General features: G+C 46.0%; 1 protein-coding gene, 1 long non-coding RNA gene and 1 pseudogene across 3 annotated transcripts in view; 1 reads left to right on the top strand and 2 right to left on the bottom strand.

Annotated features, from left to right (window-relative positions):
• Positions 1-23,875, bottom strand: part of LOC144374171 (uncharacterized) — a 77,884-nt gene that overhangs the window by 27,941 nt on the left and 26,068 nt on the right. The window lies entirely within an intron of this gene.
• LOC144374172 (small ribosomal subunit protein uS5m-like) lies at positions 147-23,726 on the bottom strand (annotated as a pseudogene). The gene is made up of 12 exons (XR_013433649.1): positions 23,600-23,726; positions 19,441-19,521; positions 15,227-15,364; positions 14,489-14,614; positions 12,254-12,487; positions 10,631-10,665; positions 8,748-8,838; positions 6,444-6,490; positions 6,140-6,197; positions 5,783-5,847; positions 3,908-4,044; positions 147-2,901 (listed from the first exon to the last, which is right to left on the bottom strand). The product of XR_013433649.1 is annotated as a small ribosomal subunit protein uS5m-like (transcript).
• Positions 22,699-23,875, top strand: part of LOC144374174 (uncharacterized) — a 34,707-nt gene continuing 33,530 nt past the window's right edge. The window contains exon 1 of the long non-coding RNA XR_013433652.1: positions 22,699-23,822. This is a non-coding gene — a long non-coding RNA (uncharacterized LOC144374174). The remainder of the gene's footprint in view (positions 23,823-23,875) is intronic.

The following is a 23,875-nucleotide window of genomic DNA, read 5'->3' as shown; positions in this document are numbered from 1 at the left end:
ACTGCAACAGTCCATCTGATAACCAAGATGGCTACCAAGAGTGAGTAATAGGCAGGGAGCGTATACAGTGTTGACACACTGGACAAAGGGACAATTCATACCTCAGGGGGACAGTGCGAGACTTCATAGCATTACACACAATGAAATATAATTTAAAACTTAGGAAATTTTTTTATTTCTGGAATTTTCCACTTAACAGTTTGGGACTGCAGTTGACCACAAGTACCTGAAACCTTGGCGAACTGAACCGTGGGTACGAGGGGACCACCGTAGATTAAGAGTGAAGTGTTGAAGAGGGAAACACGGGGCCAACTCTAGTGAAGGAAAGCAGTAGTCACTGTATGAAGCTCAGACTATATTAACTACGTGCAAGGAAAACTGCCAATCATATAGAGGGACACCACCTGAATGATGATGGGACAGTTCTCCAAGATGTACCATACTCAGGGAGCACGCACTGTACGGCAGAACATTAAAATACTTGAGAACTGCGAGGAGAGGTGGAGACGGGACCAGCCTGCTGCCAGAAGTGGACAGACCCTGAAGGGGAACACCAGGAGGACAAAGTTAAGCTCAACAGAACACAGCACAGTGCGCTGACAGGATGTGCACAGGTGTTCAGAGGGCTTGCACTTAGTGCGGTCTAGGAACGGCTGGTTTGAACTTCCCAGGCTTCTCTTTGGGGCCGCCTGTTCCTTGTTCCCCTTCTCCTCTTTTTCTGCCTTCTCTTGGATTGAGGGTTTTTTGAGTTTGTTCTGTGGTGCAGGGGATGGAACCCATAGCTTCCCACATCGATGCAAGCAATCCACCACTGAGCTGGGTCCCAAGCCTTTTTTTTCCCCCCAAGAAAACCATGTCTTTAAAAGCTTTAAAAACAAATAATGCTATTTTGCAAATATGACTTTGCTTAACGAGGGCCACCAACTTACAGCACTGTGATGTCAGGAACACAGAGTGTGCAGGGAAACTAACTAATGCTGCTACAGTTGGGAGATTGGCTGCTGTTGCTGACTGAAGTGTGGGTGATACACATTGGGACTTGTGACCCATCAGATCAGCGTAGTTAATGGTCACCCAACTCCCTGCACAGGCTTGGGTCTGATCACATATTCTGCCTGGATAGATATTTCAGCCTCTTTTGTATATAAAAGACACACACATACTCTCTCTCTCTCTCTCTCTCTCTCACTCACACACACACACACAAACTCTCTCTCTCTCTCACACACACACACACACACACTCACACATACATGTATGTCCTGTCATACAAACATGTAAAATTGTCTGCAAGGGCACACATTAAATAAACAAGTATTACGCGCCTCAGGCAATCCTATTCACTATAAATACATACACATTTTTTTGCATTTTGGTTTTTTTGTACCAAATTTCTACATTATCTAGCAACTTGCAAAAGAAAAGTTTCTTTTTTTCTGATACAAAATGTCTCTAAAGACTCGTTATGTTTGGACTTTAATCAAAGGATATGTATAATCAACAAATCAAGAGCATTGTATGTTTGCCCAGCCCTTTCTGAGACAGGGTCCTGCTAAGTTGCTGAGGCTGCACTTGAACTTGGGAAACTCCTGCACAGCCTCCTGAGCAGCTAGGATTACAGGTGTGTGCCACTGCACCAGCACAATGAGTTATTTTTAAGATTGCACCTCATTCTCTTTGCTGGCTTAATAGCTACAGCTCTGTGTCACGCTAGTGACTCCTTTACAATAGGGTTTAAGTGCACATCTTTACCTTAACCAGTCCACCTTCAAATGACCCCTTGAGAGAACCAGGTGACAGCATATTTCCAGGACTCCTGCCTGGTCTCTGTGTTGTTATCATACATTGCACATCTACATGTGTAAAAAAAATGTTGGCATTAATTGTGCTTTAACTACTCTATTGTCTTAAAGGCAATAAACTGGGGGACTGTGACAAGGGCCTACCTGGGTAGGCAGAGGATTGGGGGAGGATGGGGGCAGAGAAAGTATTCAAAGAAACAGGAAATGATGATCTGCCCACGGAGGAGGAACATGGTGGGTCACACCCCTTACAGGGGCCTGTGTCCACAATACTAAAGCATCTTTACAACTCAATGATAAAAACACAAATAACTCAATTTTTCAAATGGGCAAAAAGAGGTGAAGAGACATTTCTCCAGACACCACACAAGAGGTGTCAAGCGTGTGACAAGAGGTTCCTGCTGCTGGCACTTGATGTGCAAGTTGGAACAATGAGGCACTTCCTGCCACCAGGGCAGCCTGGGCCCTGCTGGAGGTGGGTGCAGCTGTGAGGGACAGGGCAGGAGGTCACCTCCCAGGGATGGGTCAGCCCAAGCGGGCATCGGGCACAGCCACCACAGCCCTTCATGTCCCTGTGCACATTACCCCTGGGTGGGTCTTTTCCTGTCTCCCTGCTCCATTTGCTTTTGCTGGTTTCATGGAGTATTTAAAGTAGTCTTGAACTGAGGTCAGTACATAATGTCTCTGTCACACTGCCTGGCACAGATCACGTGATCAATAAATCAAAACTAGATTTATTTATTTGTAAATAAAGAAGGTTGAAATTACCTCAAAAAAGAAAAAAGAGGTGACACAGCAAGATGTGACGGGGGAGTCCCAGGCGCCTAGGGCAGCAGGCACGGTGTTGCAGTAGGGGAGCCAGGTGGCAGGAAGGTCAGGTGGAGGCCCTCTTGAGACCTGACCAAATAGAGCGCTTCATTCCCTGTGCAGCCTTCACCTCTTCCCAGTCCAGCCTGATGTCGGGAACCTCCTCTTCTGGCTCAGGATCCTTCCTCAAGGCCCCCCGGGGGGAGGCGACCAGGATGGGCAGGGGGCCACATTCCTCCCGGAATTCCACCACATGGAGACCTTTCTTGTCGGCCAGCTGTTGGTGGGTTTCCTGGGCAAGACCAAAGTGACAACAGCAGTTAGGTCTCAGAGGATCCCTGTGGCTATAGGAGTGAGAGGCACCACCACAGGGGTGGGGTGGGGGTGGGAGTGCAGAACCCACCAGAGAGCTTGGGGGAAAGAGCAGTGCCAGCTGATTCTGGGTGGTTAAACCACAGTGGCTGTCACAGGGGGATGCCTCAGCCCACCTTCCCACCCCAAACTGGGGTACGCCAGGCCTCGCCTTCCAAACTCCCTAAGCACATGCCTGCCGGGCCAAGCACCAAGCCTGAACCTGGTGGAGCCCTGAGATCTAACAACCAAATCACAGGAGGTCCAGGGGGGAAAGGACATCAAGGACCCCACGGGTGCTCAACCCTGGAAACACTATGGGACAAAACACCTGACTTCTTCAACATAACAGCAGCAAGGGGGGAAGAGAGAGGGACAGACCAAGAGAGACTTAAAAGACACAGGAGAAACTTTAGAAGTGCTGACATCTTCTCAACTGGATTGAATCAAATCAACGGGATTGAATCAAAAACTGTGTAAAAAAAAAAAAAGTTTTTAAATCGGACAAATGGATAGATTTGAATGAACAGATTCGATACTTGATAATACTGAGTCATGATATTTAGGAATGGTAAGGGTACCATGACATTTTTTTTTCCCCAGTGCTGGGGATCAAACCTGGGCCTTAAGTGTTCCTAGCAAGCGTTCTACCATAGAAGTAAACGGATCCTTTAGATCCTCTAAAGGATCAGAATCAGAAACCACTTCTCAGGTTTCTGATTCTGATCCTTTAGAAATACACTGAAATATTTACGAATGAAATAAAATGGAACCTGAGATTTGGTTCAAAACGACTCGGTGAGGTGATGTTGAGAAACAAGATTAGCTCTGGTTGGGCAGCAGAGCCCTGGGGTCACTGCAGCAGGTGGCCGTGGGAGCCCCTAGGAGACCCTCAGCACCTTGGTCTGCAGCACAGCCAGACCTGCTCAAACCCCAGGGAAGGTTACCTGGCGGGAGAGCCCATGGAAGAGGCCCCGGGTGAGGTTGAGCATGTTGACGGACCCAGAGACCTCGGCATACATGTCCTTGATGCCAATGAGCCGGCAGATGGTAATGATGGCCCTGTGGCAGCGCAGGCCATATCCTAGGAGACAGGAAATGGACTGAGCACCTGCCAGCATGCTGTCTTTCGTGTGGCTCTGGGTTTAGGGAATGACATTTTGGCTTCACCACCCCCAGCTAGTGTGACTTCTAGGACGACATTTATTCAATGGTATGTACAAAAATTAAACAGAATATCTACCTTAAACGTAGTGGGGGGGAAACCACGATGTTACTTACATTAAAACTTTAGTGCCTGAAAACTCTTGGCCCTCTGCCCAGGCCAGCTCCCGTGTCCATGCCTGGTTACCATCAAGGGAGACGCCTGTCCTCACCCTCCTAGACCACTCAGCTGCCCTGGCAGCGACACCACTTCCCTCTCCTGGGAACACCTTCTGGCCTAAGTGGCAGCGTCTCCTGAATTGGTGGCTCCTGGAGTGCTTTCTCACCTCCCTGATGGCCTTCAGTGCTGGGGTGGTCTCCTCCCCTCTAGCCACGTGCCCTGCTCTTGGCCACCGGCAATCCCTCCTCCAGAAGAGCATCAAAAACACAAGCCAGGGCTGGGGCTATAGAGCAGAGCGCTTGCCCGGCATGTGTGAGGCACTGGGTTTGATCCTCAGCAAATCAAGGCTCCGGGGCACAACCTCTCACTGGCCATTGCTCTCTGAATTAAACAAAGACATCTGCAGGATCTTCCCCCCACAATATCATTATCTCTCTCACACACACACACACACACACACACACACACACACACACACACACACACACACACACACACCGTGCCTGACCCCACTTACTGCACTGTCCTCACATGGCCTGTGCAGGAGGGCACACTGTACCTGGGGCACGCACCAGCCTGGAACGTTCTCCCAGACCTGCCCCTCTGCTCCTCTTCCTTCAGGATCTCACTCACACTGCCCCTGCTCAGAGGCCACCTCTGGCCACCCTGATGAAGGTGGCCCTCCTCCTCCTCTTGACAGCACTGAGGAAGGCACAAGGCAGTAGCTCAGTTGCTTAGGGCCTCACTAAGTTGCTGAGGCTGGCCTGGAACTTGCAATCCTCCTATCTCAGCCTTCTGAGTGTCACTGGGATTACAGGTGTGCACCACTGCGCCCAGCTCCTGACCTGAACTCCTGAGATTTAAAAAACTACAGTCAAATGAAACAGGTTCTTACTACAGAACTGCAAGCAAAATGCAAATCCAAATGTTTAAGAATTCTGCACCAAGAGTGCACTGGGTGTGACTGTCCCCATAACCAACACTGCCTGTGGCCTGTCCACAAGACAAGAAAGGCCATTTCTGCTCACCCAGTGCCTCAATGAATAGAGATCATAGAAGTTCAACAGTACTCAATGGTGAGGGGCTGGGGGAGCTCCGTGACAGCGCGTGCTTCACAGGTGTGGGGCTCTGCTTTAATCCCCAGCACCAAATAACAAGCCTAACACCATGACACTTGTAGAGGAACAGCACGTGACTGGCAGGAAAAAACACCGTCCAGCTGGGTGAAGGCTCCAGGAGGAACCACGTGCCCACTCATCCAACCGGACCACCACCACCTGCTCTGCATGCCTCAGCCACTCCAGGAACAGGCCTGGGCCTGTGCAGCCCGACCTTGACTTCTTCCCCAGGAGCCTGGCCTTCCTCAGCCTAATTCAGGACTTCCATCTGTCACTCTCAGGATGAGTTCAAGGAGAGGCGAACAACCCCAGGGGGGAGGGTGGGACTGTGGTGCTTTCTCTGCTTTATGTTCAACAGAGAGTCAGAGCTTTCCAGTTACCTCTGGGCTGTTTCTTCATCTTGATGTGTGTGTCCTCTTAAATCTCAACGAGATGTGATGGAATACTGGGGGGTAAAGCAGACACAGGAGGGTCAGGCATGTGGCTTTAATGTCTGCAAAAGCCACAGAGCACTGGGTGCTGCCCTAAGCAGCCAGCCCACAGGACACACAGACGCTGACCCCACTCATTCTCCTGCCCCCCCCCCCCCCCCCCCCCCCGAGGCCAGGCTGTTTCCTCATTTTGCACATTTGTAAGAATGCAGTCAGAGCAACACAAAGACACCCATTGGGCATGTCACAGACACACCAGGACACAGTGGCATTCTGCAAATCTTACAAGAAAAGACCCACACTCACTTGTATGGTCTTCATACCGCTCTATGTAATGCAAATAGTGGATGGCTTTGTTCTTTGCCTGAAGAAAGGAAGGAACAAATTCTCCTAAATCTCTCGCTGGGTTTCAAAACTATTTTATAAAGTATTTTATTATAAAAAATTCCACCTATGCACCTTAAAACATAAGGACTTAGCCACAATATCATTATCACACATACACTGACGATTCCTTCGTGATACGTGACTGTGTGCCTGCAGTGCCCCCATGTGAACACAGAGCTTTTCGTCTTCTACTAAATGTTAACAAAGAAAAACATGCACGTACTTTCCTGAAAGCATCCACCCGCTCAGTGGCCTTCCCAATGGCAAAACCTTCAAAAGAAAAAGCAAAACTTATGAAAAGGAAAGCTACTCTGACCCAGCCTGTGCCTCTCCCCAGCTCCCAGTTTGGGCTCTACAGCATTTCACGCCCTTCTTTCAACTGCCCACAGAACACCTGCTCTGCACAACCAGCCATGAAGAAAGCCAGAGATGTGCTCATCTGTTCTGAGGCATTCGACAGACTTGACATTGAGATACATAACATTACCTTTTATAAATCTCTAATAAAATGAAATATACTCAATTTTTTAAATTAAGTATGCTCTATATTTATAAAAGGCAAATGTTTTGGGGCACTTGTGCAAAGAGATTAAAATGACAAGAAGGGATAGGGGAAAAATACATTGTTATAGAGTAAAACTATGATTTCAGTAGAATTTCAATTTTAATTAACCAGAAAAATAAACCTAATAGTTTCCAATTTGTAAATGCTTTACCCTAGGAAATGAGGTCTAACACAAGTTGCAGAAATGCTTCCATTATTTGCTGCCACCATTTATTATTTAATTTGAAAAAAGTACTTTGTTTTAAAATTACACACAGGAAAATAAAATAGGCAAGACATCTGAGGCCTGGGATGAAAAGGGCTTGAATTCCAGTTCCTAGTTTAAACAGAACAAAGTAAACCATGGAAGTCCTAGAGGGAAATATGAGTGGACTTACTTATAATCTTCAAAAGGAGACTTTCTAAGCAAAACACAAACCAGAAGTGACCTAGGACTGATAAATTTGCTATGTTAAGGTTTAAAACTTCTGTGGATTTTAAAGCTTCGATGTGGAAAAAAATTCAAAACTAAGTCAAAAGATAAGACAAAAAAGGCTCATGTCCTTAACTTACAAGAAGCTAATCCCAATCAATAAAGACAAGAAAACCACCCAATTAAAACAATAGGCAAAGCACCTGGACTGACAGATGTCCAAAGGGAAAGCGCAACGGCCAATGAACACGCAAAATGGCGTCGGCACTCTCCTAACTTAGAAAGTACAGGTGTAAACTGGGAGAGACGTTTCAGGGATCATACTGACAATCAGTAAAGTCTGATACTACTCAGGGCAAGGATGGGTGGTACAGAGGGACATAAACTGATGCAACCTTTGAGGAGGAGATCTGGCAATACTTGACATTTACACCCAGTGCGGCAGCAATTTCAAGACATTTCTCCTATTTCTATATTTCCAAAAGTTCAACAAGCTCCATGTACAAAAAGGTCAATGTTATTGTTGTTGTTTGTAATAAATGATACAAATTTGGAAACAATAGGGATTGGGTCAAAAATCATGTCTATGCACACACTGGAACACTATGAAACCAATACCAGAAATCTGCTTATGCTAACAGAAGACCTCTCAGGGCAAAACCAAGCAAGAAGAGCAAGGTGCAAATTCATGGCTATAATAAGATCTCTGCTAAGCTTTTGATAAAAAGGTAAAGGGACACAAAATTTCAGAAAAGATATTTTTGAAAAGAGACAACAGTTCTGCTAACCATGGTCTCTTACAGCAACGCACTATCATGTCTTTTGCTTTTGCTTTGAAATTTTCAAAAGGAAGCAACAAACAGTTTTTCAGTTCTATGTGAACACATTTCAAAAACAAGATGTTCAGTAGGGAAACTTTAAAAGTCTAAAGAAGAAAATTTAAATGACTGACAAACCTGCTAACCCAAGTGAACACTTATCAGTCAGTGTACAGTCTTCTAGTTTTTTTCCTTGCATATAAATGACTTTAAAAAAAAAATCATGATTACATGACAAATTTTTAACCAAAATTACTTATTGTGTAAGTAATTTTTCACAATTCTTTAATGGCTATAGAATATTACTTTGGAGGCCTGTGGTTGTGGCTCAGAGGGAGAGCACTCGCCTGGCATGCGTGAGGCACTGGGTTTGATCCTTAGCACCACATAAAAAATAAAGATCTTGTGTCCACCTATAACTAAAAATAAATATTAAAAAAAAGAATATTATATTGGACAGCTATCCTGTAACCAGGCCCGATTGAACTTGTTCTAAGTTTTCACTATTATGCACCATACAATAGTGTCTTAAGCCCTTTAAAATACCCAGTCCTCAGATGTAGGCCTTAAGAGCTTTTCTTTCTTTCTCTGAGAAGCTTCGTGGTTTACCACCAGGTTTGTGAGCCCAGACCTCTAGGCGGCTCTATTAGTAGAAAAAGTGAGACTGGCAGCAGGGCCCTGGCTTCCAGCCGGGCAGCCAGGCCTCTTTGTGTCCAGCGTCACCCCACTCACCTGCAGCTCCCTGCCCATTCCCCACAGCCACCAGAACACGGACTGATCTCTTCCTTCCCTCTTTGGCTGTCATATTGAAAACATTTCTGACCTAAAAGACAAAATGCTTCATCAATAGGACAGCTGAAGAAAACTCTGAGGTAGAGGACGAGGACCTGCTGGCTCAGCCACACAAGGCTTGGTGCAGGACCCAGCACCTCCTCCAGTCTGTAGGCACAAAAGCAAACTTCCCAAACAAACCCTCCCTCTGAAGCATTTCGGGAACACAATGGAAATAAGACTTTCTCTTCCTATTTCATTGGGTTATTAGGAGAGTTAACTAAGATAATCTTTAAAGGAATTTACAACTACACAACTCAATGTACCCCATCTTAATAAATGTACACAGGAAAGAAAACACTATGGATTAAACTTTGAAATAGTTTAACACTGATTATAAGACAAATTCCAGTATCAAAGGTACTAAAATATCTTAGAAATGATGAAATGCAACGTAAGGAAAAAACTTCGCAGGACTGGACTGCTATGTTAAGGATCAGGCTTAAACAAGAATACAGAATTTGGAAACACCTATTCATTATAAACTTCAGGAAAATCTCCCATTTTTTCAGCCTATTTTAAAGGCCAGGAATTATGAAACTATTAACTAAACTGCTTAAATGACAGTTGTCCCCTTTCCTTCCTAGGAAGAAGTTTAAGGAAAAGGGAGGCTGAGGCCACACTTTTGAATGATCTTATAGGAAACAACCTACATATGAAAGACTCTTTCAGTGGGATTAACTTTCAAAAGCTATGAACTGGGGTGTGTGTAGGGGCACACGCCTGTAATCCATGTGACTCAGGAGACTGAAGCAGGAAGAAGGCAAAGTCAAGGCCAGCCTGGGCAACTTAGCGAGACCCTTCTCAAAATAAAAAGTTAAAAGGGCTGGGGATGTGGTTTGGTGGCAGAGTGTTTGCCTAGCAATGCACAAAGCCCTGGGTTCAATCTCTAGAATTGGGGTGGGGGGAATAACACACAATGGGATACCAACATAAAACACTTGTAAACATATTTTAAAAATTCCATAATATAACTGATATTGAAGAAATAATATACATATTCAGAGAGGCTTTGTCACAAATTTGATATATAACTTATTCCACAATTTGGGGAGGTACTGGGAATTGAACTCAGGGCACTTGACCACTGAGCCACATCCCCATCCCTTTTTCGTATTTTATTTAGAGACAGGGTCTCACTGAGTTGCTTAGGGCCTTGCTTTTGCTGAGGCTGTGGAACTCACCATCCTCCCTCCTTAGCCTCCCAAACTACTGGGATTTCAGCTGTGCACCACCGAGCCCGGCTCTGTTCCACATTATGAAACACTGATTAAATGCACAGTGCCAGCTCCAAGGAACACTGGCCATCAGAGAACCACCCTGGAAGGGTGGTTCAAGCACACCTGATACAGGATCTGTGAGCAGCCCAGAGACCACTGCCCTAGTCAAACTGCACACTGGCCATAACCTGAGGCTTTCTGCCCCTGCCCCTGCTCCTCCCAACCTGTTCTCTGATTGTGTCCTAGATACAACTGGTGTACAGCTCCACAAGAGGCCACCACATAGCACACTCTAGCTCCAGGAAGAAGGAACTTAACATAATCTCCAAATTCTGCTCCTGAATTTGCCCCTCACAAACCTCAATTTCATAGTCCCCACAAACCAAGGCAGCAGTGGGGACCACCAACATGAAGGAACTGAACTTCAAATTGTGTTAATTCCTCCCTGAACTTGAGTCTGTGTCCGAGAGATCACTGTCACCACAGCTCTGCTCAGCTCCTCCTGCCCACCCGACCCCGGCAACCTCTCCAGAGGACCCTGGGAGTTGAGCTCGGCAGGCCTACCTCGAGTATCCTGGTATCAAAGTCCTCATAGGTCTCTACAAGGAGAGAAGAAAAAGCACACAGATAAGAGCATCCACGCTGCTCACGTGGGACAGCCTTTCCCAGGTGCCCTCAGACTTCTAATGGGAAGAACCTGAGCTCTCTGGTGCCGCTCTCCAGGCTGCGTCCCAGTTCCCATCATCCACGGGGACTGCCTGGCCTGACTTCACGAGCTCAGCCACGACTCTCTGACCGCAGCCTCCCCCTCTCCAGCTCCCTGCTGCCGGCTCCCGAGGCACAGGTTCCTGGAGCGCCGACACCTCCAGAGCCTTCCTCGCTGCTTTCCCATCTGGTCTCCTGGGCTCTTCACAGCCTCTCTCACCAAAGTCCCTCAAAGACACCAAAGTCCCTCACTCCTCATAGATCTCGCCAACGTCCTCAATCCCTACACTTTTGTCTCTACCGCCCTCTCCAGGCCAGAACCCACGCAGCTGTCTGGTCACAAGTGGCCTGCTGCTGCTGCAGGGAGAGATCAGAGCCTGGCCTATGCTCACCACTCTCAACTGCGGGTCTGACCCACTCGGGAACTCCCGGCTCCTCAGCTTTCAGTTCTCTTAATTCAGCCTCTGCTCACCACCACAGCTGTTTCCAACACTCCCCAATTCTCTTGCTTTTACTTATTACACAAAATCTCAATTACAAAATAAAATAGGAGAGCAGAATAAAAGCTTCTGTACCCAGCAGTCGGCTTTGAAAGCGGTCAGCTCCAGAGTCAATCTTCTTTCCTGGACACTGCCAGGGTCCCACCCACTGGGTGATAGTGAAGCCAGTGCCAAGTGCCACCTTCTCATCAAGAAATATTCTGGTGGCCATGTTCACCAATGCCACTATCTGGCTTGATGACTCCTGACCAAAGCTACCAGATACCAGGTGACCTCCCCGCCTTTCCACCCTCATTGCACAGGCTCACCCAAACCTGCACCTTGCCCCTGCTGGCTAACAGCAGCCTGTCTGTCTAAACTCTGGATCTGGTTACTGGGGACTTGGCTCGTGGGCAGGTCCTCTCCCTCCCAGACCTCCACCCTCCTGCACGCTCGCCCCATCCTCTCCAGCCCAACCATTCCTCTACTTTGAGCCAAACTCCTGTTTGCTTCCTCCTCTCCCACTCACTGGCAAGAGCAAGATTTTCAGGTGAATCTGCCTCTGTGGGGAGGGGGAGGCTTTGTTTTCTAATTCAGCCTAAGTGTCGTCAGTTTTTGTTTCATGTTTGCTTTTACGAAGGCTTAGTGACAGCTCTCTGGGGTCTCTCAACTCTGCTGTTAAACAGCACTCCAAGCCTGAGGCCACGTGTTTGGGAAACGCTGTGCCCTACAGATCTATAATGCACACCACCATGTCTAAGGCACCTGCTAAGGCACTGGGACCCAGGGCTTTCCATCCTGTTGGAGGAACACTTCCTGGTTACAGGCCTCTAGTGTCCCACAAATGCAACTGGGATAACAATGTGGAAAGTTAGTCAAAGAGGTCAAATTCTTTTTTCAGAAAGGGTAATCTAAACAGACAAGTAAACAATTAAATTATTTTCAGAAACACTGTAGGACGATACGTCCTCTACCAAAGGCAAGCAAACCAGGCCTCCACTACCTCCATTGGGACCAGGGTCCGGGGGACCGACACTGAGGCCACCCCATGTGTTCCCGCTCCAGCCTCGCTCCCGCTTCACTTTCATCCTCCGCTTCCAGTCCCACTCTTCCCTCTGCTGGAGCATGTCAGCCACCACCTGCTCCTGCTCCTCCTTGCTCCTCTGGGCAATGGTCTGCACGGCTCCATTTCTCATGAGAGGGGCATTCAGACCCGGCCACAAGAAGCCGGAGCGTCCTGAAGGGTAAAGATTATAGGTAAGTGACAACTTCTAAAAGGTGCTCACTCTTCATGTTGCTAAGATGCCAGGGAACGCGTGCACAGACACCAGCACAGTATTGTGGAGTTGGAGCTGATGCGATCACTTGGCAGGTGACCTGGCACTGTCACAGTTTTATGCACATCTACCCTACAGGCATGTGACCGCATTTTCACTTTTACCAAGAGAAACACTCGTGAGGCCTGTGAGCGCTAAGATGTCTGCTGAAACACGACCTGTAACGCAGGTCGGCAACAGAGGAACGGCTGAACGCACAGCCAGCAGGTGCCATATCCTGCACAAAATCAAAAGCCGTTGCTCTCGGGCTGGGGATGTGGCTCTCAAGCAGTAGTGCGCTTGCCTGGCATGCGCGCGGCGCGGGGTTTAATCCTCAGCACCACATACAAAGAAAGATGTTGTGTCCACCAAAAACTAAAAAATAAAATATTAATTTCTCTCTCTCTCTTGCTCTCCAGGTTCTGATGTGGAATGATTTCTAAGACATGTTATTATTATTACTTTTGGTTCTGGAAATTGAACCCAGTGGCGTTCTACCACTGAGCCACATCCCCAACCCTTTTTATTTATTTTGAGACAGGGTCTCACTAAATTCTTGAGGCGGGCCTTGAAACTTGTCATCCTCCTGCCTCAGCTTCTCCAGTCGCTGGGGTTAAGGGGTTTGCCACCATGTCCAGCCCTGAGACCTCTTATTGGGTTAAAAAAAAAAAAAAAAAAGCAGATTATTCAATTGCATGTACCATATAGTATAATTATCTTTTTCTTTTCTTTTCTTTTTAAAGACGATATCTATTTCTTTAAGGAATTGATACAAAAGCGCGCACCAGCACACACAAAAACAACTGAAGGAAATACCAATATGAGACCAGTGGCCCCTCAGGGGAGACAATGGGAATGTGGACGGCAGGAAGGACATCAGGGGCTTTTAGTTTTCTCTACACTCTGCGTTTTTACTGAGAAGGTATGCATACGATTTTTATAATTTGAAAAAATAAATTATAGCCAGACACAGTGGTGCATGTGAGCAGTCCCAGCTAGGTGGGAGGCTGAGACAGGAGGGAGGTTTTAACCTGCAAGTTCAAGACCAGCCTGGCAAGACCAGATGGCAAGACCTGTCTCAAAAATAATAATAATAATAATAATTATTATTATTATTATTAACATTATTAAAAATAAATAACAAATGCTTAAAAATGCTTAAAAACTAAAACAAGATACAAGTAGTAAAAGCACCCAAGCAGATGTGCAATCTTAGAAGTGCAGCACAAGGTGCTTCCTTTATTTCTGAAAGGTTGTTAGTATCAAAAGCGATGAGTCTGCACAACAGTAAAAATAAGCCAATTCAAGTTCACCTATCCTATTTTTGCTTTCAAAAGCACAAGTATAAACAATCACATCAGCATGTGAAGGACCAAGGCCAAGTGCGGCCCACCAGCTGATTTGTAAATAAAGTTTTACCGGAACACAGCTGGGCCTGTCCAACCATGCGCTGTCCAGGGCAGTTTCTGTGTGACAGCAGCCCAGTTGAGTAGCGGCAACAGGCCCTGTGACTACAGATCTGCTCTTGGTCACTGTCTTCTCTGGGCAGGGGAAGCCTGCCAGCTCTCTGCGAGCTCCACCTGCTTGCACTGGGCTGTGTGCAGCACAGGACCTATCACAGCTGTGCCCCATGGAGTACGTGACACTCTGGGGCAGCTGGTAAGCCCCCTGGTTGGACTCTAAACCATGGATTCTTATGCACTTAATGAGAATGTTTCCAGTTTGCCAAATATCCATAAAATCGGGGGAAAACACTTTAAAAGCACATAGACTCTTTTTAGAACAAAGTTTGCCGTTGGGCCCCCCCAGGCCTCCCTCAGACCCAGCTTGCTTGCTATTTCTCCCCTTCCCAAGATCATCAGTTTCCCACCCCAAGTTCAGGACCAAATCTGAAAACTGTCAAAACAACCAAACACGTTTACCTTCACCAATGACCTGACCCCTGTTCAGATCCTTCCTTCTCTTTTTTTTGCTTCTTTTGCCTCTTCCTTTTCTTGCCCCAGCACCAGTCTCTGCTAAAGCACCTTTCCAGAGCTCATCTGCTGTCACTGTAAGGAAACGGGGTTTTGAAAAACTCTGTAGTTGTAAAGCAAAGATCTACACTCTCCTAAGAATAAGAAAGGCCACAAAGCCCAGCTTCATCCATGTCACTGAGGTAATGAAAATAAAATAAAATCATACAGTGAACATAAAACATGATTACATTTGGAAAACACAAGAGGAGACAATTCCACTTTGTTTCCACAAAAGATGGCTAACATTATATCCCAGTAAGTCCCTGACCATTAAGTAGACTTGCTTCCCTGATGTCTGCCAATCACAACTCAGGTCTCAGTAGTGACATCTCTTGAACTTCTCCAAATGATATGTCCTAGCAAAGGCCCAGCTAAAAACAGTAAGGGCCTTCTTGGTGTGACTCTAAATCAGCAGGGTATCTGGGGCACAATTCAATACTTCTAGGCCTTGGGTGCCCCAAATGAGGGGCTCAGATAAACTAGTGCTCTCCAAATACAGCTGTAGCACATGAGATAATTCTAGTTGCATTTTTAGTTGAATAATCACTAAAATGTTAATTCGTTTATGACAGAAGAAAAATTAAGATAGGAAAGCACCCCTACTTTCCTGTTGCAGGAAGTGGAAGTGTGTGCCAGTCTACCTACATTTAGTGAAGAAGCTGTAGGGTCTATACTGCTGGCCTGACTGGCTGGCGGGAGGAGAGATACAGCACTGTGTCTGTAGCGCATGACTCAAGCTGGTGAAGTGTCGGCTGTCTCTGGTTCCCTGCAGTGACAAAGGGCCTACAGAGAGATGAAACAAAACCAAGTTAGATGCTCCCTGGCTGTGGAGCTGCCAGCACCAAATAACTGTGACTTGATGAAAATAAGTCTCTAAAAATTCTAATCTTTTAAGAATCATATTTTGAGGACAATTGTTATTTAAAAAATAAAACCAAACTTTTAGGAATGAAAGCCACCTAAATGCCCTTCCTAGAGAGGTCATGGTTCATTTCCACAGTGGATGTCCCAGTCTCAAGAAAGCTCTGTACAGCCAGGGTTTCTGCCCTGCATTATCCAGCCCAAGCTCCTGGGCTGCTCTGGGCAAATGGCGCCCTCTGCTGTATGCAGCTGGGCAGTGGACAGATGAGGAAAGACCTTCAAGTGAAACTCTTCAGAAGAACAAGACTCAATGTGTAGAGGGTACCCTGCCCTTTATGTTCAAAACACAGGGAAGCAGGGAAGGCATGCTGTAGACAGCTCCAGAAGATCAGGCAAGAGACTGAGGAGCGGCTGCCTCTGTGGAAGAAAACAGGGGCACTTAAGGTTGGATGTGAAAGACCCGCATTTTTGTATTTTGAGGGATTTTTTTTTTTTTTAACCACATGCATCTATTACTTGAGAAAAGGTTTTAGAACAGCCATGTCTGAGAGGAAGCCATCTGACCAGTCCCAGGGATGGCGGTTTCACGTGAGGAAGAAGGCAGAGGTGACAGGAACAGGTGGTGATGAAGGAGTGGGACAGTGCTGGCAAGATCAGTGCATGCACAGATTCTTGAGCTCTGTGCTTCACTAGAGAAGTGACAGGATTCAAACAGCCCTGGAGGGAAAGTGGCCTTTAGGGTATTGGCTTGATAAACACAAAACAAAAACCTGACAACAGCTGTTTTCAAGTCTGAGTGAAGCCATGCAGAGGACAGTAACTGCAGATTCATCAGCAGCATCAACCATGACTCACAGGACCAGAGAAAGAAAGCGGGTAAGGACAGGGAGAGTGACATCTAAGGGTGGTAGGAAGCCATCGAAATAGTTCCCCTGAATACAGAGACCCAAACACAAAGGGATAATCTTTGATTACTGGACAGCACTTAATACGACCATTTTGTTTCAAATGTAGGCCTATGAGATACATTTGCCAATGCCACAAGGAACTGGATGACTGGATGAGATTTCAACACTAATTTCGATTCCAGATGATTTGCTCACCTGTGGGGAGGGAGATCGCACCAAGCACACAGATGTCCTCTAGACCTGTAGCCCACCTGATGAACTACCAAATAAAATGTAGCCAGAAAACATTGGGTCTTCATTTTTTTTGAAGTTGTTGATGGATCTTTATTTATTTATATGTGGTGCTGAGGATCAAACCTAGTGCCTCACATGCTAGGCAAGCACTCTGCTACTGAGCTACAACCCCAGCCCTGGGTCTTCATTGTTTAACAAACCAGAACTTTATCATTACAAATCTCATTCTGCTATACACAGCCTTTCTTGTAAACACCTTCATCTTCAACACATATCTAATATTAAAACATTTCATCTTGCTCTGTTCAGCATTATAATCTTTAATGTAGTTCAAGAAGTGTAAAAATTATTAACAGATTTTTTGGAAAGACTGAAATATCACTCATAGCTAATAATGTACCCAGCCTAAAAGAAACCAACTGTCAAAAATAAAAAGAAATCAACTTTAGAATTTAGAAATAGCCACTTGTTTTTTGTTTGTTTGTTTTAATGGGAGGCAGGGAAGAACTGGGGATTGAACCCAGGGCTTTGTACACATTAGAAATAGTCACTTTTTCTGGGTGCATGGCACATGGCTGTAATCCCAGTGACTCAGGAGACTGAGGCAAAGGATTGCAAGTTCGAAGCCAGCCTTAGCAACTTAGCAAGAACCTGTTTCAAAATAAAACATAGGTCTGGGATATAGCTCAGTTGGTAGAGTGCTTGCCTTGCATGCCCAAGGCCCTGGATTCAATCCCCAGCACCATCAAAAAAATAAACAAAGAAAAAATATATCAAAAGGGCTGGTTATGTAGCTTAGTGATAGGGTGCCCCTCAGTTCAATCCTCAGTACCACCAAAACAACAGTCAATTTTCATGCACACTTGTATAAATGGTTTTGCTTACATTGTGTCACGATTTTTTTTTTAATATTTTATTTACATTTTAGTTTTCGGCAGACACAACATCTTTGTTTGTATGTGGTGCTGAGGATTGAACCCGGGCCGCACCCATGCCAGGGGAGTGTGCTACTGCTTGAGCCACATCCCCAGCCCCGTGTTATGATTTTTTAAAGAAGAAAGTTCAGTAGTTCAGGCTGAGTCACGTTCTGAAGCTCACTTACAGATCACAATCCACCTCACTTATCAACTCTGTTCTGATCCTTTGAGTTCTTATTAAGTTTAGGTCATGAGACCCCAGACTCAGGAAGCAACAACCCTGCAGCCTAAAGTGGGATAGGCCACAACCCCTCAGGTGGGGACGGAGAGGCCCCCAGGGTTCTACCTCAGCACACATCACGTTCTACACCAAGAACTCCTTCCTTCTCACTTGGGTCTCTTCTAGGAAAACTGGTTGGTGAGAGATTTTAGAAAATTTATTACTATGTTTCTGACTAATTTGTTGCAGCATTTAGAAAAATAGAGTGATAAGGAAAGCAATCAACTTCTTAAAAGTCAGGCAATTATGAATTTCAGGAAAAAATGTAACAGTAGAATACTACCTAGCTCCACTCTGAATGTGCACATAATTTAATAACAAAAACAATGCCCAGAGATTCAGTCCAAACTCGGCTTCTACCTATACTGGAAGAAAGTAAGGGTAAGGATAGACTGTTACATCTCCAATTAGCATAACAATGTTGTTTAAAGAAGACTGAGTGTATTTAGAAATATAACCAGAGGAAGGTGAAAGAATTAGTGTTCCTAGATGATGGGAAGGAGCAGAAAAGGACTAGGAATGAAAGCTCTGAGCCTTTTACGACCTTTTGGAAACTCAATTTTTTTTTTTTTTTTTACTTCCGGTGTGGAGCTGGGGATTCAATTTCGGGCCTTGGGCACCCTAGGCAAGGCTCAACCTCTGAGCCGCACCCCCAGCCTGAAAGTTAATATTTTAAGGAATAGCACAGCAACCTGCAGTGAGGACAGCTATCCCTATCAGGCCCTACACCGGCTCAGGTCAGGGCAGTGCCTGGCACATGTTAAGGGGTAAATAAACTGTTTATAAATCAGTGAGTGAATCAACCAAGCAACAAATCAAACTGGTTGATTCACAGTGGGTATGACAGGTCGTAGGAAATCTGCCATTAGGGAGAAAGCCCTGTCAGCTGGACTTCTCCCAGGATCTCCAAGGCATCTCACAGGTGGGTCTACAAGAGGAAAAGGCAGGAGACCCACAGGGAAGCCCAGCACTCAGGAGTCCCAGAAGCTCAAGGTGAAAGGGCCAGGCTTCCTTGCACAGCAAGGTTGGCCTGGACTTCCCAGAAGGAAGCTGAACAGAGGCCCTGCACTATGTCAAGGAAGTCTGTGTCCACAGGAGGGGGCATCACAACAGCCAGAAAGCTCTGGGACCAGCCCTGCTTCACTGGCTGTGTGATTTCTTTCATTCTTTTTTGGGGGAAGGTACTGGGCATTGAATTCAGGGGTATTTAACCACTGAGCCCCATCCCTAGTCCTTTTTATTTTTATTTTAAGACAGAGCTGGCCTTGAACTTGCAACCTCCTGCCTCAGCCTCCGAAGTCACTGGGATTACAAGTGTGCACTACTGTGCCTGGCCTGGCTGCATGATCTTGAACAAGTCACTTGGCTTCTCAGAGATTCACCTTATCATCTCTAAAATGCGAATAAGCTCATGAAAGCCAGTGTGAGGGCTGAACAAGGTGATATGTTTCAAGCCTAGTGCACAACACCTACTCAAAAATGGCAACCATTATTTTTTAAAGCCTTGAACTACAACAATTGCACTCATAAAAAATTTGAAAAATACTCAAGACGGTACAATACCATCATCAAGGACATGCCTTGTCCATTCACATTTTCAAATCTACAGAAACTCTTATTAAATCTTATGAGAACAGATACTTCCCAAATGAATCTCACCATTGCTGAGAGTGGTCTTCAGCGCCAAAACAGAAGCTGTTGGAAAGGTGTTCAGGGAAAGCTGCCAGCACCAGAAATGACCTGTCAATTAAAAATAAGTAAATAAATATTTTTTGGTTCCAGTGCTGGGGTTGAACCCAGGGCCCGGAGCCTGCAGGCACGTGCTTCACCACTGAGCCACATCCCCTCTTCGTTTTTTGAGAAAGGGTCTCCCTAAGTTGCCCAGACTGGTTTCCAACTTGCAATTCTCCTGTCTCAGGCTCCCAAGTTGCTGGGATTACAGATGAAGGCCTCTGCACTCAGCAAAAAGTGGAGTTGTTTTATGGTGTGGGCAATAGAACCCAGAGCCTCACATATGCTGGGCAAGTGCTTTACCACTTAGCTATGTCCACAGGCCTCCAACAAGAATAAATAAATTTTAAAGATACATTCCTACATGAAGAGGGACATTTAAAATAATAAGGTGAGCCACCTACTGTGGCACAAACCCGCAACCACAGATACCGAGGAGGCTAAGGCAGGGGAAGTGCAAATTCAGGTCTGGAGATATAAAGGGTTGAGGATGTGGCTCTGTAAAGCACAATAGGGTGCAATGCCCAGTACCCCAAAAATAAATAAAACAGTAACATTCACAGAATAATACCATCCACAGAATTAAAGAACTAAGAGAAGTGGATGAGTGATTTCCAGGCTTAGTGACCACTGGCCAGGTAGCTGCCATCATGCTGCACCTTCTCTTCACCCTCCCATCAACCAGGCTTCATGCTTGGCAGTCACCTTAAAAATCCCTCTGCCGTGGGCCACACCTCTGCTGTGGTCCTGTTGCCACTTCTTTGTTCAGGCCTTAGCATCACTCAGACACAGGTTCAAGGTTTTTTAATGGGTCTCCCACCTCTCCCCTTGTATTTACCACCTTTCTACAGTAAGAGGCTTCATCAATTAACAGCCCTGACATGTCCTTCCCTGGCTTCCTGCTGCCAAGTTACAAATTCTGGGCACAGCCTGCAGGACTGCCACATGGCCCCAGGCTTCCACACCAGCCTCCTGCTGCCCCTGCCCCACCCTCCCCATAGCCATCCAAACACACAGTTAGTCTTGAATTCGCTCTCATACACTTTTGTATATGAGATCCTGGATCCACCAGATCCTGGAGGCTCAGCAGCTCTTGTGAAACCTCCACCTTCTGGAGCCCCCACAGCACCAGGCTGACTGTACCTCCCTGTGCAACCCTTCATACAGTGTGGTTCTCCAGAACACACTTAGACAGCATTTGTGGGCAACTGGTTTTTGGCAGAGGGACCATGACCATTCAATAGGGGAAAAGGAATGTGTTCAATAAATGGTGTTGGAATAACAGGGTGTCAACCCATAGAAGAATGAAGTTGGGGGGCTGGGGAGATAGCTCAGTGGTAAAGTGCCTGCCTAGCACACATGAGGTCCTGAGTTCAATCCCCATCACCACATAAAAAAAAAAAAAATAAACAACAACAATAAAAAAGATATTTAAAAAAATACAACTTAATTATTTGGGGCTGGGGATGTGGCTCAGGCATTAGCGCGCTCGCCTGGCATGCGAGCGGCCCGGGTTCGATCCTCAGCACCACATACCAACAAAGATGTTGTGTCTGCCGAGAACTAAAAAATAAATATGAAAAATTCTCTCTCTCTCTCTCTCTCTCTCTATCTCTAAAAAAAAAAAAAAAAAAAAAGAAGAATGAAGTTGGAGCCCTACCTCACACCTTATGTACAACTTAATTCAAAATGGACTAAAGACCTGAAGGTAACAGCTACAACTATAAAACTCCTAGAAGAAAAACAGAGGTAAATTATCATGACCTCGGGTCTAGCAATGTTTCTTAAACATAACTCCAAAAGTACAAGTGATAAAAAGAAAAAAAAAGAAAAAACCCATAAACCAGACTTCACCAAAATTTAAAACCTGTGTTTCGGGGATGGGGATAAAGCTCAGCTCAGCGGTAGAAGAACCAGCATGCCTGGGTTCAGGCTCTAGCACTACAAAAACAAATAAACAAAAACCTTGTATGCCTCAAAAAAACACTATCAAGCCAGGCTTCGTGGTGCATGCCTATATTCCCAGCAGCTCTAGGGGCTGAGGCAGGAGGATTGTTGAGTTCAAAGCCAGCCTTAGAAAACCCCTAAGCAACTCAGTGAGACCCTGTCTCTAAAAATATATATATAAACAAGGGTTGAAAATGTGTCTCAGTGATTAGGCACCCCTGGGTTCAACCCTCAGTACAAAAAAAAAAAAAAAAAACCAAAAAACAAAAAACCCACAAACTATTAAGAAAGTTAAAAAACAACATATGGAATAAAATTCTGCAAATCATACATCTGATTAGACATCTTTAGAACTCCTTACAATTCAATAATAAAATGAAAACCCAATTTTAAAAGAGCCAAAACACTTGAACAGACATTTCTCAAAAAAAACATGTAAAAATGGCTAATAAGCACATGAAAATACATTCATTATCCATCAGGGAAATGCAAATCAAAATTTCAAATTAATACCATTTCATACTCACTAGGATGGCTATAATCAAAAGAACAGATAATAAGAAATGTTGCTAAAGAAAAATCAAAACCCTCACTGTACCCTCAGGTACTTTGAAAACATTCTGGCCATCCCTCAAGTGTGGAATTACCATTTTATCCAGCAACTCCATTCCCAGGCACATACTCAAGAGAAAAGAAAATAGACACACATGTGAAAACATGGCATGCTAATGTTTACAGCAACATTAGGCATAATAGACAAAAGATGGAAAACAACTCAAGTGTCCCTCAACTGATGAGCAGATAAAGTGTGGTGATGGACACGTTACAATTCGGCCCTAAGAAATTCAGGATGATACATGTTACAATGTGGATGAATCTTGATGACCTTGCACTAAATAAGCCAGCCATGTATGTGGTTCTACTTATATAAAATGTCTAGGACAGGAGAGCTAAGAAGAGTGGAAAATAGATCAGTGGTGGCTACAGCTAAAAAGCTTCCTTCTTGGAGTGATAAAAATGTTCTAATTAGATTATAATGATAAATGCAAAGGTTTGTGCAAATATTGTGCACTTCAAATAGATGAACTGTATGGTATGTGAATTATAGTTCAATAAAGCTGAAAAAAAATAGTTATACACAAGAAGACAAAAAAGGGGGGGCAGGGAAACACACTTTGGTGTCAGGAATTTTGGGTGCAAAAACCTATGTCCCTTGTTCCATCTATGTGGCTCCCTCCACCACCTGTATAAAGAGTGTAATAACAGAATCTACTCCATAAAGGGACTGGGAAGGCAGTGAGGGAAAACGCATGAACAGAGGAAGACAGTGGCTGGCACACAGTTTAGACTCATGAAGGAAGATAGCCTTGAAATACTAGGAGATGGGGGAAGAAAAATAAAAGGGAAGAGACAATCATAAAGACAAAAGAAAAGAATATTAAGGTCAGATTTTCTGCCAAGATTGCTGGTGAAATTTTTTGCTGCAAAATGAGTTACCAAAAAAAAAAAAAAAAAAGAACTTTGAGGGTTTTAGGGGGCTCTGAGTTCCAGAATTAGAAATGCTGAACTGTGGACTTAACAACAAAATAGGGCAGAGAAGGCAGGCGGCGGCCACGCAGCGGCCCTGGAGCCAACCTTAGGCAACACAGCAGCAGGGCGCCTTCCTAGGGTGCACACAACCCATCAGAGCCCGGGGGACAGGAAAGGCGACACTGCGGGCTGACGTGGGAGTCATCCGTCTCTGCACGGAGGCCACCGGCCAGCTGGAATTAAGCTGACGGAGGCCAATGCTCTCCGACTCCACCTGGAGAACCACCATCACCTTCAGAGCCCTGCGGGCGCCTCTCAGCCCCGAACCCGGTGGGCATCACCATGTGACCCGGGGGGTCGCGCCTGCCCGGGAAAGCAAGGCTCGTCAGTTCCCTCCTCTTCACCGACACGAACCCTGAAGAACCGACTGCACTTCACGGTCACGTTACAGCCAAGCGCCCCGACGCCCAGAGAGGAAAGGAACGCGCGCAAGGTCACCCAGCGGTCCCGGGCTGGATGGGAGAGCCGCGAGACGCTGCTCACTTCCCTCCGCCCGTACTCCCGCAGGCCCTGGCGACCCCTGGCTCCTGCTCCCCCTCCCCGCGCTCACCGGTCGACACACCGCACAGCGCAGGAAAGCGGCCCTCAGCGCGCACCGCCGCCGCCATGCTGAAGCGCGAGCCGCGCCTCCTCCCTCCGGGGCAGCCGGTCCTTCGCCTGCCGCGAGGCTCCTCGTCAAACGGCGGGCCCCAGCCCTCGGCTGGAGGTGCGAGACCCGAGGACCACCCTGTAGCCCATATCGGGTTGGAAGGATTATCCGGATGGGCCACAGGGTAGGTTGGATCAGGCGTAGCCGCGGACAGCTTCGCGGGGTCCTCGCGCTAGG

This window comes from Ictidomys tridecemlineatus, unplaced genomic scaffold (genome assembly GCF_052094955.1).
Source record: "Ictidomys tridecemlineatus isolate mIctTri1 unplaced genomic scaffold, mIctTri1.hap1 Scaffold_601, whole genome shotgun sequence".
Classification (NCBI taxonomy): domain Eukaryota; kingdom Metazoa; phylum Chordata; class Mammalia; order Rodentia; family Sciuridae; genus Ictidomys; species Ictidomys tridecemlineatus.
This window is presented reverse-complemented; position numbering and strand designations above follow the sequence as displayed.